We start from the raw sequence: 12,863 nt of genomic DNA, 5'->3' as shown, positions 1-12,863 counted from the left end.
GAATACTTCAATGAAAAGTACTGTGTTCGAGTATTGTTAATTTATCCTGCTGATTAATCCCTTTGACTTCGAAAAAAAAAAATATATTTCAAAGTAAATTTTAAAATTTATCAAAAAATTGGGGAAAGTTTAAAAACATTAAACAAAAATCTTGAAAATTTGAACTGCATGGCAAAGCTCGTTATTTATATCTCCTGTAATCATTCTTCAACTTTAAAAACAGATTAATTGTCAACCAAAAAAAAAACAGATTACTTTTATAGCAAGTAAATTTTAAGCAAAATATTTAATATAAACATTATATAAATATAAAATACAATATAATAAAATATAATATGAATATAATAATATAATATAAATGAAATAATATAATAAAAATATAATAATATATTATAAATATAAGATACAATACCAATTTCATAATCTTATTCAATTAGATAATTAAGTTGACCGGACCTAAAGAATCGATTATTATATTTCTTACACAATTCGTACCTGGGTTGAACAATCATTTTAATCATCGACAGCACTTTAACTTAAAATATTATTAGTGAGCTGCACATTTTAAAATCTTCATAAGTGATTTTTAGTACTTCAAATAAAAATCTTAATAGACAGATATAAAAAAAATTAAAATCTGGGAAAAAACTTCAAATAAAAAAAGGGAAAACGAAAAGAAATTACGTTATCTACTTGAATACGTCAAAGAGAAATTCTGAACGTCCAATCCAGCTTAACTTGATAAGTTACGTCACTAAATATAATAAATAGTAATTTTTGAATACTTTTTTTCAATTGACGTTAACCATAAAAGTTCTTTTTTCCAACGTTTTTTTGACAGTGATGAAAAATGCTATTTTTGTATACCAATTATAATGTATTTCATGTCAATCAATTTCATTCGAGAATCTCTTAGAGATATTCTAAGTCAATATGAAAAACACATTGCTTTCAATCAGCTTATTTTAATAAAACTATGACTAGCAAAATGATGGTCTGCTAAACTAATGGCTACAAAAAAAACGATAACGTTCCAATTAAACAGATACCCCATGATATCTGCAAAGAATCTATTGTTTGTTGAAATTTATTTGATGATGGACCAAACACGAAAGTTTTATAGTGGAAGTACTTGCGACTAGCTTCTGAAAGTTCTGCAATGGCTTTTAAAATGATGTCAAGCTCCGCTGATTTTTAAAAGGTTAGAATATAAGAGTGCTTTTAACCTAAGAATAGATCTTTACACAACAACAACATACGATAACATCAGATAGTTTCTTACGATATGTCAACTGGTTTGAACTAAGGTTAATTAATGAGTTCCTAAACATGGCAGATTTTCAACTTAATTATGGTCTGCAAAAGACCATTCTTTTCTTACGAATAGTTTCTTACCTAAAGACGGTTTGCTGATCATACTCGAAGGTGATGTAAAATCTCAAAATTTATTTTTTGGATCTATTAAAAATAAATTGTTTGAATAAACTTGTTGACTCAAAAACAAATTATTAGAATACGGCTGGCTGAGAACAAATTCCCATATTTAAACAAATATTGACCTAATAGACAATTTTCAAAGAGTCCCCGTAAAAGTTTTAAGGTCCTAATTTTTTATGTAGTTTGTCCTTATATTTATGTATTTTGATAAAAATGGCTTGCAGAGGGCTCCTCATGGAAGATTGAAAGAATTGAACTTAAAGACGATTTTCCCCCATAGAAGTTGAATAAGATAAACTAAAATACGGCTTGCTAGGGACAAGTCCCCATGGAAGTTGGAATATGTTGAACTAAAAGACGGCTTGCTAAGGACAAGTCCCCATGGAAGTTTGGATGAATTGAACTAAAAGACGGCTTGCTAAGGACAAGTCCCCATGGAAGTTTTGATGAATTGAACTAAAAGACGGCTTGCTAAGGACAAGTCCCCATGGAAGTTGGAATGTGTTGAACTAAAAGACGGCTTGCTAAGGACAAGTCCCCATGGAAGTTTGGATGAGTTGAACTAAAAGATGGCTTGCTAAGGACAAGTCCCCATGGAAGTTTGGATGAATTGAACTAAAAGACGGCTTGCTAAGGACAAGTCCCCATGGAAGTTTGGATGAGTTGAACTAAAAGACGGCTTGCTAAGGACAAGTCCCCATGGAAGTTTGGATGAGTTGAACTAAAAGATGGCTTGCTAAGGACAAGTCCCCATGGAAGTTTGGATGAATTGAACTAAAAGACGGCTTGCTAAGGACAAGTCCCCATGGAAGTTGGAAAATTTTGAACTAAAAGACGGCTTGCTAAGGACAAGTCCCCATGGAAGTTTGAATGAATTGAACTAAAAGACGGCTTGCTAAGGACAAGTCCCCATGGAAGTTTTGATGAATTGAACTAAATGATGGCTTGCTAAGGACAAGTCCCCATGGAAGTTGGAATGTGTTGAACTTAAAGACGGCTTGCTAAGAACAAGTCCCCATGGAAGTTTGGATGAGTTGAACTAAAAGATGGCTTGCTAAGGACAAGTCCCCATGGAAGTTTGGATGAATTGAACTAAAAGACGGCTTGCTAAGGACAAGTCCCCATGGAAGTTGGAAAATTTTGAACTAAAAGACGGCTTGCTAAGGACAAGTCCCCATGGAAGTTTGAATGAATTGAACTAAAAGGCGGCTTGCTAAGGACAAGTCCCCATGGAAGTTTTGATGAATTGAACTAAATGATGGCTTGCTAAGGACAAGTCCCCATGGAAGTTGGAATGTGTTGAACTTAAAGACGGCTTGCTAAGAACAAGTCCCCATGGAAGTTTGGATGAGTTGAACTAAAAGATGGCTTGCTAAGGACAAGTCCCCATGGAAGTTTTGATGAATTGAACTAAAAGACGGCTTGCTAAGGACAAGTCCCCATGGAAGTTGGAATGTGTTGAACTAAAAGACGGCTTGCTAAGGACAAGTCCCCATGGAAGTTGGAATATGTTGAACTAAAAGACGGCTTGCTAAGGACAAGTCCCCATGGAAGTTTGGATGAGTTGAACTAAAAGACGGCTTGCTAAGGACAAGTCCCCATGGAAGTTTTGATGAATTGAACTAAAAGACGGCTTGCTAAGGACAAGTCCCCATGGAAGTTTGGATGAGTTGAACTAAAAGATGGCTTGCTAAGGACAAGTCCCCATGGAAGTTTGGATGAATTGAACTAAAAGACGGCTTGCTAAGGACAAGTCCCCATGGAAGTTGGAAAATTTTGAACTAAAAGACGGCTTGCTAAGGACAAGTCCCCATGGAAGTTTGAATGAATTGAACTAAAAGACGGCTTGCTAAGGACAAGTCCCCATGGAAGTTTTGATGAATTGAACTAAATGATGGCTTGCTAAGGACAAGTCCCCATGGAAGTTGGAATGTGTTGAACTTAAAGACGGCTTGCTAAGAACAAGTCCCCATGGAAGTTTGGATGAGTTGAACTAAAAGATGGCTTGCTAAGGACAAGTCCCCATGGAAGTTTTAATGATTTGAACTATGACGGCTTGCAGAGGACAAGTCCCAATTATTTTTCATAGAATCAAGCACCGTAGTGAATAATTTTTTGAATTTCAATTTAATTATTACATTTGTTTTATTTAATACCTGGCGATTTTTTAAGATTATAAGATATTTATTTCAAGAGCACTTTTGTTCAACACAAATACCCTACAATTTACCCGTAAATTTGTAAAAGGACTACGACGACTTTATACGGTTTTCGTTTTATTGAACTTAGACCAGCAGTTGGACAATGAATAATTCTCATAAACTTGAATGAACTTCAGAGCGTGTTAAAGCATTGCAATGTTTCACGTTTTAAAACATTGATGATACAATAAGGCAACACAATTTACATTTTCCGAAGTGCAAGAACTAAAGATCGAATTTTGATCTATTTAAAGGCACTTATCCAAAATATGCAATAGTTTTTTTTTCGTACCAGACCTTGTTTTCGAGATAACTTTGGAAAATCTGTAAATAATCAATAAATCAATTTTGCACACAGATTTATAAACCAAATATTTTAAATCAATGACCAATTTTCCCCAAAATCGTGAATAATTTTGACTTTTGAGAAAAAGTTATATAAGTTTTCTTATCGTTTATTTACACAATTTTGCAAAATACGGCAATTTAAACGATTTTTTTAGAAATTTAAACTCAAATTGAACATTAGATATTTTATTAATTATAAGTAGAATCGTTTCAAGTCTCCAATAAAGTTCTTGAATGAATGAAAATCTTTTATATCAAATATTAAAAGACGTCCTTCAGTGATGTTAGAGAATGTTGTGATACAAAATTTAAAAAAAAAAATAGGAATTTTTTTTAAAGCGTTGTTTTTTGAAACGAGAATATGGCAAATGTTTTAAATTCAAAACAACAAAATCTTCCAAAATAGCTATTAAAACATTGGGACCATAAATACTATTACAAAAATGATTTGCAATCTTCGTATGGAACTGTTTGTGTCATAGAAAACAAAACGTGATTGAGGAAAGAAAAAAAAACAGTTTCATCCAACTTTGATTTGCTTAGCGATTCACAAAAAAAGGGATTTTCAAATGCTATGATAAAAATATATGTTTTTTTTTCAGTAGTAAAATTTAAAAAAAATCAATAATTATTTGTTCAAGAACATATTTAAAAATAAATGTGTACCCCGAATCTTTAAGAGTAGAGGAAAGGGCGAATGTGGTAGATATGAGTACAAATAAGCAGTTCGATATGAAATAAATTATAATATACATATAACATTTAAATCTGTTCATAATTTATACTTATAAACGTTCTCTGGCAACACGGCATGTTATTTATCATTGGGCCTATGATTCGGTAACGCATTCATTGATCGAATGAAGTGTGGGTGTGAGAAAATGAGCAGAATGAATCCTATTAAGATGGTATTGAAAGTGTCTGTGCGAGGAGAAAGGATGATGCAATCGAATGAAAAAAAAAAAACGGTCATTCTTTTGGCGTCTTTCGGGAAGAAAAGTTCGTGCGCGAGTGGTTGAGAAACATCAATAAGTAATTCCGTCTCCGGTCATCACAATTCCTTCTTCGGTCACCACAGTAGTGATTCCAATTCGCGATGATAAACTAAACACGACGGCCAAAGCGCGATCCCGGAGGCTGTACACGACGATGCTGACGAAGTTTGACTGCGTGGTAATGGACGACGAAACCTACGTCAAAGCCGACTTCAAGCAGCTTCCGGGACAGGAGTTTTATACGGTTAAAGGAAGGGGAAAGGTAGCAGATATTTCCAAGCACATGAAACTGTCAAAGTTCGCGAAGAAATATCTGGTTTGGCAAGCCATCTGTACCTGTGGCTTGAAAAGCAGCATTTTCATAGCTGTCAACCAAGAAATTTACGTGAAAGAGTGTTTGTATAAACGTCTGCTGCCTTTCCTGAAGCAACACGGTTGTTCCGTACTGTTTTGACCGGGTTTGGCATCGTGCCATTACGGTAAAAAGGCCATGGAGTGGTACGCCGCCAACAACGTGCAGGTGGTTCCCAAGGACAAGAACCCTCCCAACACGCCAGAGCTCTGCCCAATTGAGAAATACTGGGCTATTGTCAAGCGGAACCTAAAGAAGACCAAAAAAAAAACTGCTAAGGACGAGCAGCAGTTCAAGGCAAACTGGCTCTCTGCGGCGAAGAAGGTGGACAAGGTGGCTGTACAAAATCTGATGGCAGGGGTTAAGCGTAAGGCCCGGCAATTCGGATTTGGAAAAGCGGAAGCCTAACTGAATATTTTTCCTGAATTTTATACTAATTAAACTGGAAAAAGAAATTGAATTTTTTTTTTAAATAAACGATTTCACCGATTTACACTCGTTTTCTCTTGACCAAATTTTGACCGTATCACCCTTTACAACGTACACCAGATTCAAAAACATGCAATCTATTTAGAATTGCTCCATTTGCTTATTCGGAAGACCCTTGCCAATTTTAACTTGATTGGTCAACTTAAAAGGGTTTCTTACCGAAGCTCAAATTCATAGGACATTTTGGCATCATTTATTTCAGCTAAACTCAATAAATCACAATTTTTGTTTGGGCGGGTTTTTTTTCAAAATTTCAGGCTTTGTGGACTATACCGACTCTGTCGGCCAAGTTTGACAAGTTTAGGATATGAATGTTTTTTCGCTGTGCACACTTGACATGGAGTTACCCATATAACAATCATTTTATCAGGACAGAAGTTGCACAGTACAAAGTTTCTGATAAATGATGTGTGCTTTAAAAAAAATCTTTTTGAATCTTCTTTTTGCCTCTGAATGCATTAATAATTAAGTTATACGTGAAAATTTGAAATAAAATATTGGTTATTTTTCCCGTAATGAATAAATCATGTTAATTGTTCAGAAATTTCAATAGAATGGAATGAAGAGACTACACGATAAAATAAAATTTGGAGAAGGAGTTTACATATTCATACAAAACTAAGAGATATAAACAATCTTATGTTTATTGAAGCTTAATTCTCAGCAATTGACAGACAATGAAAGAAAAGTTAGAATTCAACGTTTCAAACAATCCCAAGATAAATTTACCTAATCTTTAAAGCAGTCTTAAAGCGATTCTCCCTCCTTCAGGGGAAAATCACTCAACAGTATGCCAACTTACCCTTCAAATCATGTCCGCTTGACCCCAACGCGCATGCCCTTTCGTTCCGCCTGATGGCAAATGGGATTTCTGGCTGGCGTTTCTGGTCCTGGCGGTTTCTTCCTTTGCCCGAAATTCTAATGCAATGTTTGACAACACTAAGCCCGGCCTGAGAAGGGTGACTCGCTTGGCAGGAACATTTCACTGGAAACACCGCGGCCGAGTGGATTCTTTTACTTCCTCTAACTTCCTCGCCGTTTTCGCAATTGCTTTCGACGATTTTTTCCTTTTCTCGATTTCTTTACTAAAGAAAAAACAATCTTTGACGAAACAATTTGAAAATTTTCACGCATCTCAAAAGTTAAATCACTGCAGCCCGGAACGTGATGTCTTTCCTTCGGAGTTTTTTTTTTCTCTTCCTCGGCGCACCAAAACTCCCAACCTAAATGCCGGCACATTAATCTGGAATGTGTTCCGCGAACTTTGTACCGGAAGGCATCCCAGACAGATTCGGGGTGAAAAGTTGACGAGAGTCATCTGACGGGAGACAATTTATCTTAACACCCCGGCTGGGTTAGTGGAAGTTGAATCATGGAATTACAAATTTTTCCGCAAACTCATACGGACTTTGAATCTTGATTGCTGTATTTTCAAAAAGAATCTGAATCTGGAAGCTGAGTTCTAAATCTGAATTCTGAACAAAAATGAAAAAAAAAAATGACAAAATTGACAAAAATGACAAAAATGACAGAAATGACAAAAATGACAAAATTGACAAAAATGACAAAAATGACAAAAATGACAAAAATGACAAAAATGACAAAAATGACAAAAATGACAAAAATGACAAAAATGACAAAAATGACAAAAATGACAAAAATGACAAAAATGACAAAAATGACAAAAATGACAAAAATGACAAAAATGACAAAAATGACAAAAATGACAAAAATGACAAAAATGACAAAAATGACAAAAATTACAAAAATTACAAAAATTACAAAAATTACAAAAATTACAAAAATGACAAAAATGACAAAAATGACAAAAATTACAAAAATTACAAAAATTACAAAAATTACAAAAATTACAAAAATTACAAAAATTACAAAAATTACAAAAATTACAAAAATTACAAAAATTACAAAAATTACAAAAATTACAAAAATTACAAAAATTACAAAAATTACAAAAATTACAAAAATTACAAAAATTACAAAAATTACAAAAATTACAAAAATTACAAAAATGACAAAAATGACAAAAATGACAAAAATGATAAAAAAATGACAAAAATGACAAAAATGACAAAAATGACAAAAATGACAAAAATGACAAAAATGACAAAAATGACAAAGATGACAAAAATGACAAAAATGACAAAAATGACAAAACTGACAAAAATGACAAAAATGACAAAAATGACAAAAATGACAAAAATGACAAAAATGACAAAAATGACAAAAATGACAAAAATGACAAAAATGACAAAAATGACAAAAATGACAAAAATGACAAAAATGACAAAAATGATAAAAATGACAAAAATGACAAAAATGACAGAAATGACAGAAATGACAAAAATGGCAAATTTGACAAAAATGACAAAAATGACAAAAATGACAGAAATGACAAAAATGCCAAAAAGGACAAAAATGACAAAAATGACAAAAATGACAAAAATGACTGTTGAGATTTGAAGCAACTTAATTTTGCACTTTCGGATCGAACTGAGAAGCACGGATTGACTTAGAATAACACTTCAATTATGTCTTCAATGATTGGTCATTTTATTGCTAAACTTAAACAACGGAACTTAAACGTTTTGACTTAAACTTTATTTGCTGGAGGGAGCTATGTCCGATTGCTTCTATGGTTGCTTAAGACTGATTGATCGTCAGCTGATCGGGTTTTTTTATCAGCTGTGTGTAAACAGAAACCACACATCAGTTGGTGCTAAAGATACTCTTCAAAGTGGCTCACGCCTTAGCGTGGCTTGAATTTACGCGTTAACATTACCGGCCCCCTTGATATGGCTAGCAATATCAACAAAATTCTCAATTCTTAAGCTTAAACTGTTACTTCAAAATCATTTTTCTACTACTTCTACTAAATTTCACTAAAACTGTTGGAATTGGCCAAACAACAACTGCGACAAGTTGTCCAGTGCTCCACCGGATTCGTATTCTTCATCAAGAGTGAACTGTATCTTCTTCTCGATTTGGCTGTGGTTGAGGGTTGTAGCCTGTGCGCTCGATCATGGATGTGGGACGCGATCGGGAAACGCACCGTTGACCACGGTACCTGGCCTCTGAGGCCCATCAACTCTGAAATCAGATGAGAGGGGCTTTTTTATTCAATCAAAAATTAATTACTAACGACTTCCCTGAAGCGGTGGCTTCGAGCCACCGCGGGCGCAATATGCGCCGATGCTGCTGCGATGCTCGGTGATGATGATTGATAGATATCTTGTACGACGACTGCGATGTGGAATGTAAGTAATGGGTAAATGACGATGAACAACGGGTGTATCCAGATCCGGTGGTTGGCACGACTTCCTGCTGATGAAAGGAGTGTGTATGCTCTGAAGCAATTATGTAAAATAACACAAACTTAACTTTGTGTGGAGGTCCCTCAACCTCCACAAGAATACAAGACGCCCAATCAACTTTCATACAACGAGGTAGCGTGCCCTTAGGGATGATGTGGTCTGTTTATGGATCTGGTAGACTTCGGCTCTTCATGGGTGGACTCTTCAATACGGACGGTCAGCGACCGCCGTGGGCACGGTAGACACTATGGAGTATGAACATTCCTTAAGCTTTTTTGATCATAATTTATATATAAATAACTTAACTGGGATGCGGGGGCCAATAGACCCCCGCAGGCGCATCACCTACGCCTCTGCTTAAACTATCTCTATGGACTTATAGCTCGTGTTGGCGACATCGCAGTGCAGCAGAAGGAACAACGGAATCGTAGATTTTCCATCCAAGTTGCTCCGATTTTCCAACAACCATTGCTGGAGATAATCGGAGAGCGTTTTCGTCCAGGAACATTTCTGCTTCCAGAAATCCTGGAGAAGTATTTTGGCCTGAACTGTCTTATAAACGAACCATCTCAGACGATTGAGAGGTTTTTTAAATTCCTTCTTAGGTCTGTTGGTTTGCAGATGAATTCGATCGTCTCTGCGCTCTGTCTCTTCCAATGGCAGCTTTGTAGATTTGAAGCTTGATTCCACACAAGTAAGCGACTCTTCAAAACGCTCCTCAATGCAACAAGCTGATATCGTTTCTGGAACTCGAGACTCTTCAAAAAACTTGCCTGAAACAACCCAACCTAGTGTCGTATTCTGCAGTGTTGGCCCACCTTCGTTTAATTTATGCCGCCCTTCTAATAGCAGATCGTAGAATACTTCTGCTCCAAGAATTAGATCAATACTACCAGGGTTTTGAAAATTAGGGTCTGCCATGTTTAGTCCTAGGGGAATATTCCATCTATCGATGTTGATCTGTTTTCCTGGAATATCAGAGGTAACTTTCGGGAGAACGTGAAACTTCAAAGTGGATCGGTAGCCAGAATACAGTGAACCAATGGAAGCGAATACAGAATGAGTGGAACCGGTGTTTGATTGCCCAATACCTTTGATCGGAAGATATTGTTGATAGCGTTGAAACTTCAATGACTGAGCAATCCTTTCAGTCATGAAGCATAGCTGCGATCCGGAGTCCAACAAAGCGCGAGCTAGAATGGTATTCCCGTAACTATCCCCAATCATTACAATTGCTGTAGATAGTAGGACAGATTTTGAGAACGTCATTGGATCAGATGAAATTATAGAACTGTGGCTAGTGGAAGGATTTTCTGTGGTACTTGAGGATGGGAAGTTATTTATGTTGGGGCTTGGGTTATGCTCTAAATGTGTCTGGTTCTGAAGAAAGGGATCAGTAAAATTTTGGTACGGTATTTCTGTCTGGTTCTGTGGTGGCTGTTGACTCGCGTCCGGATTGACTTGCTGTGGAATTCTTAACTGTTCGGAATTGAATTGTGATACAGGAGGACCAGCGTGCAGGAGGGTGTGATGGGCCCGTCCACAACTCTGGCAGGATCCTTTGATGCAAAACCTTGCTAAATGCCCTGACGAAAGGCAATTGAGGCACAAGGATCTTTTCTTCACCAACTCTACACGATCCGACACCTGCAGCATGTTAAACTTCGCGCACTTAAACACGGAGTGCATAGAATCACCACAAAATGGGCACGAAAACTTCTGTTGAACACCAAAGTTACTTACAGCCAAGAAACGAGTCGGTTGTTTTGTCTCCTCTGGACTTAAACGTGCTAACGATATGTTGCGCAACACCATACACCTCGATTTCAAAAACTTTATTAACTGCCGATACGTTGGAACCTCCATAGAATTATGGTGACTTTCCCAGTGTTGAAAGGTAGCAGGATCTAAACGTTGGCAAACCATATGCTGGAGAATGGTGGACATCCCTTCAGTTTCGACATTAATTTTCTGAAGCATCATTAACGTCGTCTCAAAATCCTTAACTACTCGGTTCAGCTGCTCATAGGATTCTTGCTCCATAGGCTTTATAGCAAATAGAACGTCGAGGTATGACTTGACCAAAAGCTTCGTGTTTTCAAAAGTGCTCTGGAGTGTCTGCCATGCTATGAAATAGTTGGCCGATGTCAAATCGATAGCTTCTATCTCCGTAAGTGCTTCACCTGTCAACGACATTCGCAGATACGTAAATTTGTCGATGTTTGACAGGTGACCGTTGTTGTGGATCATGCTGGTGAAAATATCTCGGAAAGTGATCCAATCTTGTAAATTTCCGCTGAATGTTGGTAGCTTTAATTCTGGGAGTTTGACTCTGGGTGTTGACTTGACCTCTGCAGATTGTTTTGCAGATTAAGTGCTGTCTTTGGATCTATCTTGGGCTGCTTCCGGAACTCGTAAACTGTGCTTGATTTCAAAGAATCGATTCTCGAAGTCCTTGATGATGCGCATATTGACCTCTTCACGCTCGCTGATCCTCATTGCACGTTCAATGGCTGCTTGTTCCTCATCTCCGTCTAAGTCAGCGCTCATCTCTGTATTGTCGGTTATCACTTCTATGTTTTCTCGGACCCGAATGAACTTGTCGTACATCTCATCTAATTTCTGCATCCGATACTTCAATGAAACAAAATCTCGTTCCACCTTATATTCGTTCACAAATTCCTGTATGTTGTCCATCAAACTTCTCAGGTTCCTTTCCTGTTTTACCAGGAGTCGTAAATCCTCTTTAGGCATGATAGTTATCCAGGCACGCACAACCACAAGATAAACTTAACACCACTCTACTGCACGCTATCACAAAACCACGGAATAGTACGATAAACGACGATGTTTCGCGGAAGTCAAACGAGCCACCGACAGATAAACCGATCAAAATGTATTTATTCGATTCTCTCCGAATGATAAACCAAGCATGCACAAGATACTTAAAATTTGTTTCTGCAGCCTGATCCTCAGTAAGATCTGCACCACAGACTTACCTGAGCACACAGTACTTATCCTTTTTGATTGATGAGCGACGAGTGGGTTGTGAAATACTCAAATTCCAAAGTATGTTGTTTTTCCCAAGTTCTGGTGTTCCGTGCGTCCAACTGGTCACAAAAAACAGCAATCCGCAAACAGCTCGTAGATCACGATTAAAATTCTTCAAAACTTGCTTTATTTTCACTTTAAATCACTGTTCCCTGTTTTGCTGTCCCTGGGGGAGGGGGAAGTGGAAGGGTAACTCAACCCGCAGGCGGGGGAGGGCCTTCGACTCAAGTATATCACTCAGTACTTTGGGTGCTTAAACCCAACAATTTTATTGGTTTATTTGCACTTTTTATCGAGTTTTCCAGTGAAGAGGGGAGGGGAGGGTATTGGTTCCCGAGAGGGAGGGGGGGGGGGGGGTTCCCAGTACACTTGAAGAAATCCTCGCTAGCACAATACACCGATGCAATGCAAAACATATGCCACAACACCGCGAAAAACACCAGTACACAGCAGTTCTTTTGCTGGCCAAAGGGTGGAAGCCCAGAGGGGAGGGGAAATCACGCAGTATGATTCGTCCCTAAACAGCAACACCCAACTGCTGCTGACCCAACTTGATCCCACGCACAATACTCTACACAAAAAATCCACTTTAAAGTGGTTTATTTATGGCAATAATTAGTCAATCACACTTCGGGGGTGCGGGGGGGGGGGGGGGGAC

Source organism: Uranotaenia lowii, chromosome 2 (assembly GCF_029784155.1).
Source record: "Uranotaenia lowii strain MFRU-FL chromosome 2, ASM2978415v1, whole genome shotgun sequence".
Lineage (NCBI taxonomy): Eukaryota > Metazoa > Arthropoda > Insecta > Diptera > Culicidae > Uranotaenia > Uranotaenia lowii.
This window is presented reverse-complemented; position numbering follows the sequence as displayed.